This window comes from Phoxinus phoxinus (genome assembly GCF_949152265.1).
Source record: "Phoxinus phoxinus genome assembly, chromosome: 20".
Classification (NCBI taxonomy): domain Eukaryota; kingdom Metazoa; phylum Chordata; class Actinopteri; order Cypriniformes; family Leuciscidae; genus Phoxinus; species Phoxinus phoxinus.
This window is the reverse complement of record NC_136895.1, coordinates 9,254,930-9,269,013: the sequence shown is the minus strand read 5'-3', so window position 1 is coordinate 9,269,013 and position 14,084 is coordinate 9,254,930. Positions and strand designations below refer to the sequence as shown.

At 35.9% G+C, this 14,084-nt stretch overlaps 1 protein-coding gene across 4 annotated transcripts in view; it reads left to right on the top strand.

Annotated features, from left to right (window-relative positions):
* The window catches only part of dock3 (dedicator of cytokinesis 3), a 202,113-nt gene that overhangs the window by 30,026 nt on the left and 158,003 nt on the right, over positions 1-14,084 (top strand). The window lies entirely within an intron of this gene.

Genomic DNA, 14,084 nt, shown 5'->3' with positions numbered 1-14,084 from the left:
TAAACTGCTAATTTGCAGTGTTTTCCCGACCTCACTCAGAGAGTTGCACCTAGTGGTAGCTAATATAGCAGAGAAGCTTTAGGCCCACCTGTCAAGCGAATTACATTTTATTCTATATATGAGTGTTGTCAGTAATTAAAACAATATCCTTATGGGGTGGAAAATGCAAAATAAAAGATATTATATGAATATACATAACTGGCTGTTTTCTTCAGATTTAGCAACAAAAAATGACTGTATAAGTACATATTTAATGTGAACTTTTGAAAATGTATTATCAGGGCTCGACATTAAGCCTTTTCATGCGCTTGTCAAGTAAATCTGTCATTTATTCTCAGACAGGCGTTTATGAACGGGTCATTGAATCTTTGACTCGACCGATTCGTTAAATGCTGAATCATTCAGTAATGAAAACACGGTTGAGTGTTGCTGTGAGATGCACGATGGTTCCGCTGTTATCTTTGTTTGGAACTATTTCCGTTGCTGAAACAGAACAAAAACAGTCAATCTGAAATGTAAGTGACTTATTTTCAACTGTTTATTGAACTGTTGCATGAAATCCATGTCGCATTTTCAATCGCGATGTATTCAGGAAAACAGCACTCATCGTGTGAGGTTGCTTAGCTCTATCATACGTTAAAATAATGGAAAATAGAGTTAAAATATAAAAACTGCACATTTAGAATTTTACTGCAGTATGTTGTTAACTGAGTTTCTTGTGCTGCGCTTATTTGTTTAAATGTCTCCTCGAGAGGCTGCGTGAGCCTCAACAGCGCAACCTTGTTACCGTCAGTAATACATTTATTGTCCACTATCGATCGCAACTTATTGATATTTTACTTATGCGACTTATACTCCGGAGCGACTTATAGTCCGGAAAATACGGTAATCAGGCTACTTGTCCGGTCGGGCAAGTCAAATTCTCTTTTACTTGTCCCTTCAAAAAATCCACTTGTCCCGGACAAGCGTTAATGTCGAGCCCTGCATGGTTTTATTTTTGTTAACACTTTAGGTTAGGGTTCAATTGTCGCTATTAACTATCAGAATAAAGCACATTAATGCCTTATTCTGCATTACCATATTATACATGCCCTAATCCACCAATACCTAAACTTAACCACTACAACAACTATCTTACTACCATTAATAAGCATTAAATTAGGAGTTTATTGATGCAAAAGACGTAGTTAATAGTGAATTAGTTCTAAAGTGTTCTATCTATCTATCTATCTATCTATCTATCTATCTATCTATCTATCTATCTATCTATCTATCTATCTATCTATCTATCTATCTATCTATCTATCTATCTATCTATCTATCTATTCAAATAAATTAAACAAAATGCATTACATATATACAAAAAATATACAAAATGTCTGAAAATACAAAAGCTACAGGCAAAAACACTATAAAAAAATAAAAAATAAAAAAAAGACACTAATCTTGGCAGGGCTGAATGTTTATAGTTTTCACTGAAGAGCTTGTGTAGTACACTAGTGCCTTTCACAGGCAGTCACGACTGGACATTCAAACGTGCTGTGTTTATATAACACACATGCTCTCTATCTCTCTCTTTCACTTTAACTCCACACGCACTTTATTCCTTACCTGTACAACCCACAGGCTGCTATGTTCGAGTTGTATCTTATGTTCTGTCCATCAGAATTTCCTCTCGCTAATCCAACATAATCCTTTATAATGCAGCTTTTGTTCTGATCCGTACTGCCATAAGACATCGCTGTTCACTCAGATGAAATGGGAAGGAAAATCAATTAAACCAATCAGTCTTACTATAGCAGAGACTTTCATTGGTTAACTTCTTGACCCCTTCATTTGTTTGAGATTTCAGCATTTTTGATCTTGGCTTTAGACGTAAAAAAGAACCAAAACCCAACATGAATATATATATATATATATCTATATATATATATATATACACACACAAATAAATAAATGAAGTAATAATTAATGTAAATGCTTTGGGGCTGCTTTTAATTTCCATATTAAGAAAAGCACTTGCCATTAATTTTTGCAGATAGATATGCAGAGAACATCGAGTGGGTTGACGCAACTGTTTCTGCGCTCGGCCCATATGTGCTGTAGCAAAAAAGCATTTAATTTGTGTAATCATGCATAATTTCAAATACTCAATTAGCAAAGCTTTTGATCCCTTGAAGGGAAATTCGAATAGATGGAGGAAAATAAGAAGCGAAAAAACAAAACAGCGCCCTGCCATCAAATGCTTCAACATCTGGTTTACAACATCGCCGCCGTCTATCTAGCAATTATATCAGCAGTCGTTAAAAAGTGATTTTTTATTTTTTTTTCAATGAATGCGCTGTGCCATTTCTATTTTTCACTTTAACATTCATTTGCTGGGCATCTTCACTTTGGAATCTCATTTAATTAGTGTCAGAGTTGAACTGAACTGCATGCTTACTAGAATTATCACAGTTTGATTGAACCGGTTTGACGGTCACGTGGTCCGACCATATGGAGATCTGATCCCTGTCGCCACACAGCCAATGATCCACAGTTGGCACAGGACAAGCCCTGGAGGCTCGTCTCAGGCTAAGATTTGTTTTGTTAATGCTTTAGCAATTTGGTTTTGTGTCTGAAGAGCGTTTGGTACAAGCGTATCCCTTACAGGCTTGGATTGTTAACACTGTTGATACTGTTTGCATTTCCACTGACTTGTATTCAATCTTGAGTTTATGTGAGGTCACATCTTGATCATTATTTTCCCAAATGTATTTAGATTTTTTAGTAATATCATGACTTATTAATTTATAAATATCTTTAGGTTTTTTGGGGAGTCGCACCACATGACATTTAACAACCTAAATGGACTTGACATGCAGCTTTGAGGGTCTGTAGGCGTCCTTTCTATGATATAATTTCCTGGTGTTTTTTATTTATTAGTTTTGTATTTTAATGTTATTTGTGGTTTTGAAGAAAAGATTGTCAAACTATTTGAGGATTTCTTTCTAGAAATGTATTCGTCATTATGATACCAGGACAGCCTGCCGTTTGTTTGGACTTTATGCAGCCCACAAATCTTAGAATCGGTTTTAATTTTGGAATTAAAAAATGTTCATCACTGAAGATTTGTATTCAAGTCATTTTATAATTGTTTTGCATTAACAGACAGTAATGCTTTAGTAAAATCAGGAACCCCACCTCCCCCCCCCAAAAAAGCGATAGAGCCATTACCCATAAGGCCGAGCTGAATAATAGTATCCACTCTTCATCTCAAACCCACTAAATCCCTGTTTCTCCCTCACCAACCTCCACCTTCCCTCCCTCCAAATGTAATTGAAATAATGTCTTGATTAAATCTGGGACAGCCTCCACACAGAAATCAAATTTAATAAAGTGCAAATGCACCAGAGCTGTTTATGAAAACAATACAAAAATTGAGTTTTTCCACCGAAAAAATAAGAAATAAAATTGGTATTTTAGGTCCACTCAATCCCAACGACAGGATCCCTACTATAAGCTTCCACCGCTGCTACACAACAATAGGAAGTGAAGTCGTCCAGTTCAATGCAGACACACAGTGATTACTGCCTTCACGGATTGCAGTTTTCTTTTCGAAATCCCTTGCTGTTGGGCTAACCAGCAAAACTGCTTTCCACCATAATCCCGCTGTCCACAATGGCGTTAACCCGGGCAAAGGGAAAGCACGCTGTGTTTCTTTACTATCCAGTCCACCTTTGAGGTTGAGAGAGACAGACTGACTGGTGCGCGGCTGAAAGTACATTAGAGCTGTATGGAGGGGAAGTCTGAGAGATCGTACCTCTGCTGGTTAGGGATGGATTTGAAAGCAGCACTAAATGCGGAGCGCTGGCTTTTGTTTGCAGCAGAATGGATTAAGGCTGCGTTCATCTGGCATTGTACTGTATGTTAACCCTTTCTGCCTGATGGTGCTCTGCTGTCGTTTCCCATGTGTGAACTTGAGGAACTCCAGTAGGCCTAGTTGCTTTTAAAAAAATGAATAAACACATTAGCGTTCAAACCTTTAGGGTCAGTAATATGTTTTTAATGTTTTTGAATGTCACTTATGCTCACCAAGGCTACATTTATTTGATCAAAAACACAATAAAACAGTAATATTGTGAAATATCATTTACACCTTTTGAACGCTAGTATACGTGGATAAATGCTCTGCATGTTACAAATAAACTGCCTACATTATTCATAAAACACTTTTAAATTGAATGCAGCAGCTTATTAAAAAAAAGTGAGTTTGCCAACAATTAGCCTATAGAAATTCCTTCTGCTCAATGTTTGTTAATACCATGAAATAATATGCACATTTTGATGTAAATAAGCTTAATCAGTTATTTTTTTGTCAAGTATAGTTAGCTAAGTCTGGCTGGCTAGCTGTGTTAGCTTCAAACTGCTTGTAAACAAACCAAACACTAAGCTAGTATATAAATGCAGTCAAGCTACTCTTGTTAAAAAAATTAAAACATAGTTTTACAAAGAGTTTACATGGAAACCACTTCTGCTCAGTGTTTGCTAGTATGAAATAATTTCACATTCTGATGTATATGAGCTCAATCATTTATATTTTTTAGGTATAGTTAGCTAAATCTAGCTAGTTAGCAGTGTTAGCTTCTAGCTGCTTTAAACTAGCTCCCGGTGTCATGACAAATTGGGTCCTACCTCAAAATTTTGTCTCTATCAACTATCAGTTAATGATTATACTAAGTACAAAGAACAATATTAATTTAAAATATGTATAGCTTACTATATAGTGTATGAAACAAATTAAACGTAATTTCTCTAACATGATAAACTGTTAATTAATTAGTAGCCTAATAATAATAATAATAAAAGCCTATTAAGTGAATAATTGAACATCATCATATTATTTTTATAACTGAAATATTTGGACATTTAACATGTCCAACATATAGCCTAACATTAAAGTTGATTGTGAATACATGTAGGGTAAGTGTAAATGCGTGTATAAACTAAGCAATCAGGCTAATCGTGTATATGTATGCTATGGTAGAACATAACCTAACACAGACATTAATGGTCATTATAACATAGTTTTGTAGGAATTGTAATCAGGCGCTAAAGAGGCTACCTATTAAAAGTAATTTGAGCCAATGGGATCAATTGGGGTCCTAACAGAGACGTTATTTTGAGAGAGAACCTGATTTGTCACCATACTGGAGCTACAAGCTAGTCATAAACTACACGCGTCCAATGCAGTCAGTAAAAAAGTAGTTAGCTAAACAAAAAATAGCTAACTGTTGGTAAATTATACACTGAAGCTATTGAAGGTGGCAATATAAAGATATTAAAGGGATAATTATCCTGGGGAAAGAAAATATATACACAGACTACACATGTCCAAACCTGTATGGGCCACGTACGCTAACATGGATGCTAAAGACTAGCGTCTGTGGCTAGTGCGCCACTTGAGGCCAGATGAGTGAGGTTTAACCTGCACCGCTACCTCATCTGGCCTCCGTAACAATTACATGACAGGCATTTGTAGTTCTGCTTTGTATTCACAGCCAGTATTTTAGAGTAGCAGTCAATAGCTCTTGTAAGCACAAAAACGTACAATGAGGGGATGCTGTTGAATGGTATCTGTGGAGAAGTGATGTCAGTAACTGAGATCTCACATCTAGATGTGTTCGTTGTGTAGCAGATGGTATTGTATCTGATGTTTCTTTGTTTTCAGAGCAGGATTAGCGAATTCCCTGACACCCCATGTGACACTTGCCGTTTAAACTGGGACACCAGGAAAAACTGTAAACAAAAGTGTGTCTGGAAGTGCAAGGATTTGTGGGGTCCATCTGTCTGTGTTCATCATTCAATATGTTCGGCTGTTTTGTGTTAGGCTTGAGTGTCTTTCACACAATACAGTCGTTACCATGCTAATCCATTAACCCGACTTTCATAAATGCAATATTTCTTATGTTCCTCGTTCCCACTTAATGTGAGATCTTGTACGCGATTGTATGTGGAAAAGTCTGCTTATGTGACTGAATTTTATTGTACGATGGACTCAACACAACACAATTAGGAAAGCAAGTGTGTGCCGAACCGTGGGTGGAGAACGGTACGGTTCGATATTTTACCAAGAACGGGTAACTAGGTGGTTGTTTAGTAGAGCCCAAGTCTCCATGATATTGTAGCACTGTAACTAACACAGTTACTAACACACACTTTCTTTTTTTAAGTACAATCAGCTTGGATGTTTAAGTCATTTCAACTTAAAAAAACAGTTGAATCTTGTATAACGTATAGGGGTGAAACAATATATCGTGTCACATATATCAACAATATGTGTTGTGTATAGTGACAGTATTGTGTATAGTTGACCCAAAATAAAAATTACTGTGTGAGACTTTTTTTTTCTTTTTTTTTTTGAGTTTTGGTGTCAATGCTGCATTAAACTACTATATATAATGCTGAATATAATGTATAATAATGCAATGGTGTCCTGATAATGCCAAATGTCTTATGTTACCAGTAGTGTGACAGAGCGCAAGCATATTCGTCTAAAATAATTCTGTATTTTCAGCTTCAGAATCATGAATATTTTTATTCTGGTGTCACCATTGTCCTGTGCATTGGGTTACCAGCACCAAGTACAAGCCTATTCATTTACACCCCAAATGTAAAATCAAATTTATCATTTTAATCAACAGTAAAAAAAAATTAATATCATGTCTTGAAATATCGCAATAATATCGTATCGTGAGTTCAGTATTGTGATATGTATCGAATCGTGACATGAGGGTATCGTTACACCCCTAATTTTTATCCAATTTTTTTATCCGTAAGTCTAATCACCTACAAAAAATAATCCATGCACATAATTCGTTGCACATTACAGGACGAGTTAGGCATTGAAGTTTGATACACTGGTTAGGGGTTTGTTGTTGGCAATCAGATCTATAACTGCGTTTTGTATTGGCAGTATTTTAGTACCAGATGGTAGCATTTATAACAAATATTTCTGAATCAGAAGCTGTTAAATCGTAACTTAGACACATAATGTGATCCCATTTGGCCCTCGTTTGGCCCAATGATGTTAGACCGGCCCAGTCACATCCACAGCTGTCACACGGACAACACCTGAACTGGTCACTGAACAGCATATGAAATCAAAGGGTAATTTACATACATCCTCCACACCTCAGAAGCCGTGATGGATGCAGGCAAATGGCCCGTTTAGTTCATCCAGCGTGGCTGCAGGCAGTGTGCCCAGACTGAGAATGAGGGTCCAAAGTGTTTAGGTAAAATACACTTCAAATGAGGGCACAGCTAACACAATGCGCAAACTCTTTCTGTCTTATCAATCCGTGTTATTGTCGCCTTGAGGCTGTCGTGAGAACATCTTGCCAAAGTTTGCGTCAGATTCGGAAAGTACAGTATTGCTCTCAGGGGAAACCAATGCATGAAGCTGAGCTTTAATGCTTTGGATTGGGAAAGAAGTTTTGGGATGTTTGTAATGCCATGAGCAGTGCTGGGTACGTCTCTTACAAATTGTAGTTGGTTGCTGATTCCAAATTACATGACAAAAATTGTAGTTAGTAATCAATTACATTACACATATAAGGTAATGTAATCTGACTACTTTTTGATTACTTTTAGATTACTTTTGACCTAACTCGTTTATCACGTTGATTTGAATAGGATAATCTTGTAGCATATTGATGTAAAAATACAAAGAGAAAGAAAATATATTTCATTATTTTTTATAAACAGCATGAAGTGCGTTAAAGTTGCAGTAAGTTACTTGTTACTAGTATCTCATTTCACAGAAAGTTTGTTTCTGTATTGTTTCTATATAAAAATGTCGATACAATTTAAAGATGTAACGTATTTGCTCTGGCTCTTGTTTTAAATTATTTTATTCCGTGATTATTTTATGCTTGTGTGAGAATGTGACGGTTGGTCGGTGTGGTATTTGTCCCGCCCCTCCACTGTGATTGGACGGCTGGGTAAAAAGTGACAGTGATGAGCGTTGCGTTTTACCCAAAGTTTAACATTCTTCAACTCGCGGCGACTGGTAAAAAAAAATAGAAGCTCAGCGACTCCTGGAGTTTTAAAAATGCTCCCATTGAAAACAATTGAAAAAATACGCTGTGATTGATGATACGCTGATGATTTATGAGAAACACTGTATCAGTGAATCAGACCGAACACCAAAACACAATTGTAGCCAATCAGCAGTAAGGGACATGTCCACTCATTAGAGGGGAGGGGCCTGTGTTGCATAGCATGTTTGTGAATTTGGGGGCGGAGCTATCTTTTTTGGGTGACGGCACGTTTGTTTTTGTCTTGTGATTTCAAATATAAACAGCGTTTCTCAGAAATTGCTCAGTGCACCTTTAAATATTACATTACATCAGGGTTTCCCAGACTGGGGTTCACGATGGAACTGCAGGGGTTCATGAGGTTAATGAAAAGCTAATTAAATAATAACAAGTGAAAATAAAAACAATCAAAATAAAATACTTTAAAAAAAGTATTTATCATTATTATTATGAATTATTATTATTAGTAGTATTATTGACTTAATTTTAATATTGACCTAACTTATTAACTTAAAATCTCAGGGCTTCAAGTAAATTACTCATTTTCATTTAACTTTTTTTTGTCTTCGTATTTACATATTTACTCCAAAGTTTGTAAGCCTTTTTGAAATATACATTTTAGAGTTCAAAATAACCTTTTTTTTATTTTAAAGATGAAGGTCATGGGACAAGAATGTAGCATACTGGTGTTTGAAATGTTTATCATTGCATACCACATACTATTCAAAACAGAATAGACGTTTAATGAGCTGGACAGCGTACGCAGTAACTACAATGCTAATGTACTAATTACGTATACTGCATACTGCCTACTATACTTAAAAAAATAGCAACTGAATAACTTGCTACAATAAAAATGTTTTAAATTGCAGTATGCTGCCACATTGTTGTGTGCTTTGTTGTATATATGCTACATTTGAACAAATATAGCAGGCATTCAGAAAATGTGCATCAGTACGCATGATATACTACAGGAATAGTAAGACTACTGTGGCAGTATATTGTGAACAGTCTGTGTGAGGTTTGTGGGGAGAGATGTGCTTTATTAAGAAGGGTGCCATCTAGTGTTTAATAGATTGAGTGCAGTTTTAATGACAGACCGCAAAATGTCTCTGTAAATTACATCTAAAAAACCTTGATTGTTTCACTGCTTTTCCAATCGACTGCCTGAAATATCCTTCAGTAAATCTGAGAAGAAGAAGAAGAAAAAAGCCGTCCCTGCCCTTCCATAAACCCAGATTTATTAGTGTTTTCTGCTTGTTTGTTTAGCAGATTATTGAGACACGCATATAAAACCTGCCGGCATAGATCCATTTGGCTTGCTGTTTGTTTATTTGGCATGACAGGACAAAATTCAGAATGGCAGGAAGGAAGAGGTGTGGCCCTACGGGCTCCAGCGGCCATCATCCGTTTAATGAGGATGTTTGTATATAGATTAGGGTTGCCACCCGTCCCTTAAAATACGGAATCGTCCCGTATTTACAAGTAAGATGATGCGTCCCGTATCAAATCAATAAGGGACGCGATTTGTCCCGTATTTTACATTAGGCCCACATATAGTTGAATAAAAACATAAGGATTTTGCAGTATGGATAATACTAATAGCAAATATAAAGAAATCAATTTCGTAGTAGAGAAGCTCATTGCGTGATTGCATTTTAGTCTCGTGAACATGCGCTGTAAACCTGCACGTTTTTAACCCCTTGTAGCGCACTGTTCGGGTCTTTTCGACCCCAAATGACGTTTGCTGAAATAAATAAAACATTATATTTGTCCAAATGATGTGAGACTTTGCACGGTTGACAACACTTTCTACATCTACAAAAAAAATTAAATAAATTTGAATAATATCTGTTTTTTATGTTAGTGTGGGGGGGAAAAGTCACACTTGTGTTGTTTCAACAAAATGTCATTTTGAAACATAATTGTTTTTTTTTTAGGATTTATAGTTTTAGGAGGATTTATTATATATTTTTTACTTTAGGCTATATAAATAAATATTTTTTAAACAAAAACAGTAAAAAAAAAAAGTTAAATTCACTTTATAAAAGACCCACATTTATAACGTTCATGGATATAGATCATTTGACATGGTTTAGTGTAAGATTTTTGCCCATCTTTTGGAAAATGCTGTTTTAAAAGTAAAGAAATTATCACTTTAGTAGATGGCTGCAGAGCTACACCATTTGCTATTTGACTAAAATACATATTTTCAATAGCTTTTAGTTGGATTCATATCTACATATTATGAAATCACAATTATAACAATAAAAATGACTATGTCAAAGTTGAGCATTTGGGGGGGGGGGGGGGGGGGCATGGTAGTGAATGGGTGTCCCTTATTTTGCCACACTGAAGGTGGCAACCCTAATATAGATGCCACATGCAAATGTCTTAATTTAGCCTATAGGGCTAGCATAATATATGCAGATTGAAATTTGATTTGTTAGGCTAATACCAAGTGTATAATGACCGTCTTCTGTCATGTTTACGGACATGAAGTCAGCGAACACTCTTGGTTGGTTTACTGACCTGCTTTCTGTGCTGAGAGTTAACTTGCCCTCGGCTAGCATGTCTGTCGTAGCATCCCTGTGAATTGCGCTAATCACTCACACATACGTCTCAAAGGATTCAGCTATTTGCTGCAGAGCCGTGCGACTCTTTTCGCTAGCAGGCGCCACAACAAATGCTAATTTGACAAGCTATTTGCCTTAATTAAAATGTAATTTGCTCTCAGGTTGTGCCATATTTCTCTCTTTTCTCTCTTGTTATCAAAATATTTGCTGCAGAAGTTTCATGCTATGAAACCGTTGACACCCAACTGCTAATGAATTGATCTCATGTTACAAGTTAACTTTTTATCCCCCAGCCAGACAGCTGTTTATATCGCGTATGGACCATTTGTAACCATAGTAATATTTTGTCCCAGGATGAAGAAGATAGACAAAGTAAAGGAATGTTGTTCATTAATAAAAGTGACGTGTAAAACAAAACATTGCTGGACAATGAATAGGAACTAAGGAGGAACTTAAATAAGCAGTAGTGATGAACCAAATACAGACAGGTGTGCTAATTATTGAGGAAACCAAGGAGACAAACTAGTGGCTGGAAACTGAGAACAAAGGAAAACTAACTAGATGACAAAGGCAGACAGGAACTGACCACAATGAAACTGAAACCAAAACAGTGCAGAACTGTTACAGTTGTAATGCACATTTTTGGATATAAAGTGTCTGTTTTGTAGCAAGTTAGCATTGATTAGCCTAGCAGTTGTATTTATCCACAAGGATGGTTTATCTATAATTTATATTGCCCGTTTTAGATATTTCGTTTTTATTTATGCAAGTTAGCATTGGTTAGCCTAGCATCAAATAAGGATGGTTTATCTGCTAAACAACCACATTTTATTGCCTATTTTTTGGATATTTGGGGTTTATTTATGTTGTAAGTTAGCATTGGTTAGCCTAGCAGTTAGACGTCACATAAGGATGGTGTATCTATTAAATACCAATGTTTTATTGCCTATTTTGGATATTTAATGTCTATGTTGTAAGTTAGCATTGGTTAGTTTAGCAGTTATATAGCCTACAACAAATAAGGTTAGTTACTAAACAACCACGTTTTATTGCCTATTTTTGGGATATTTAGGGTTTATTTATGTTGTAAGTTAGCATTGGTTAGCCTAGCAATTATATACATCACATAATGATGGTTTATCTAATAAATAACCATGTTTTATTGCCTATTTTTGGAGATTTAGTGTTTATTTATGTTGTAAGTTAGCATTGGTTAGCCTATATACTGTATATAATATCATATAAAAAAGTTTTAATGTCTATTTTTGGATAATATAATAAATTAGGCTGCAAATATTTATACCACGGTATTCAGTGTGTGTTTTTGGGCCGTTTGTTTCTGTCTAAAAAAGGCGTTTTGACTATTTTTAAGGTGCTCGGGTGTTTGTACATCTTGAGGACCTACATATTTACTGGCCAGCATCTTTTTATTTATTTTATAGCATTAGGGTCTTCACAATGCCATTTCTGATACCAAAAATAGCAAAGTCTTCCATATTCAAAACACATATTGTTCATGTCGCTCCGTCATTTAGTGGGATTAACTCCTGAAAAGCTCTTTTAATAGCTTTTGAATTATTCACTAAATGCAGACCTCTGGCGGCAGTCACATGTTTTCTTGGAACTGCAGCGAGAGTCTCTTAACAAGCGTTAAATATTAAACGGTGATCTTTGAAAATAAATAACAAATGGCACAATGTCATCAGAAATGAGTAAATGAACATGACAAACCCTGAAAGACGCTCTGTCCCTGTCTGATTGTTAGCTCTGATATCTCGGTGTCTTGAGAATGACGCAGTTGAGATAATGTAATCATTGTTGCTTTCAGATGCTGTTTTTTTTCAGCTCTTATAAAAGTTTATCTTGCATAGAAATTAAAATAAGTACAAGATCTCTTTCAAAAAGTGTAAGAACCTTTCAGAATCTCCTCAGGGAAAAGTAGTCCTGTCTGCATCGGGAATATTGTATAAGTAAATGTATGCAGCATGTAATTGTCATCTAAACCATTGTGTGTTTCAAACCGATGTTTCTATTGTTTCTTGGAGCCGGTTGCATGGTAACACCATGAACAGTTTGCTTCTTGACAAGATGGATATCAATTTGAGATTCTGAAAGGCCCCATCAGACTCCTGAGCCAGACTGGATCATGTTGCACAAATACAGATGGATTCAGAGAAATTACTCGGCTTTGTTCCGGGTATTTCATCTGGTCTGGCTGTCTGACCATTATAATCTCACACTCATGTAATTAAATCGCCAATGCATGCGTTGTTTTCCAGTTTGGAGGACGTTTGGACAAAACTGAATTCACGTGAAATCAAATGTAGGGGTTTGTTTCTTTTAGGAATGTGCTTTGTCCAAAAATATCTTGTCAAAGACATCTCTATTTAACTTACTTAATTATTTAAGCTCAATTTGTGGCTATTAAAGTTAATACGAATTGTCATTTGCCATTTTACTTCTTTAATGCGATGCATCTCTTGAGTTAAACAGGATAATCAATAAGAAATGCAGGACGAGACTTGATTTTATCCTTCTAGAATTGATCGGATGGTCAAAATTAGGTGGTACACACCATAATTGAGCCAGATTGAATGCGACTTTGTTCAAAAACAATACTTAAAAATCTATTTGTTGATAGTCAGCATGGCCTAAGTGATGTCATCAGAAAAGGAAAGTCGTTTCAGAGTAAGAGCAAATTGTTGCATTTTGAAAATACATTACAAAGAAAAGCATTTCTCACAGATAAATAGGGCACAATAAGAACATTTTGATGCCATGCTGACTTCAGAAGTATTTTTTCCCGTGTGACTCCCAAATATCTGCTTTGGGAAAGCTGGAAACACGGCTCTCTCACACTTGAGCTTTTTTTTTTTCATCAGCATGGATTCGATAATTCCCTGGGATGCTCTGTCCAGGTTACCATGGCAATTCAGAATATCTCTGCTTTTAAATCTGCACATGTCCTTTTTTATTATTTTTTTTATTCCGGAATGCATTCATTGAAAATAAATCCTATTATTTCCACTGTGCTGCTCTGTCCATCTGCACTTTGGTGGAACCTTTGTAGATGACATTAAAAAAAATCAGTATATATCATAGCATCACCATAACAATTTGAGTGAAAACTTCAATTAAATGTCAGTATTTATTATTTATTCAAAACCTTTATAACAGTGGTGGCTGATACCAAGTGATCACAGTGTTATTGGAGCAGCAATAACAGTATAGTTACTATTTTTTGGCAGAAACCGCAGGGAAGAAAACAGTGTGGCCCAAATAAAAGCACACGGACACATTTTGTTCTACTGAACCCAGCGGCAAAACCATAGACCACAGATGACCTGAATATTGTAGTAGCTTTGTGTTTAGCTTTGGCTTATCAGCTAAAATTCCTGTGCATTTACAACTGAAGCGTTCCTCAAATCTT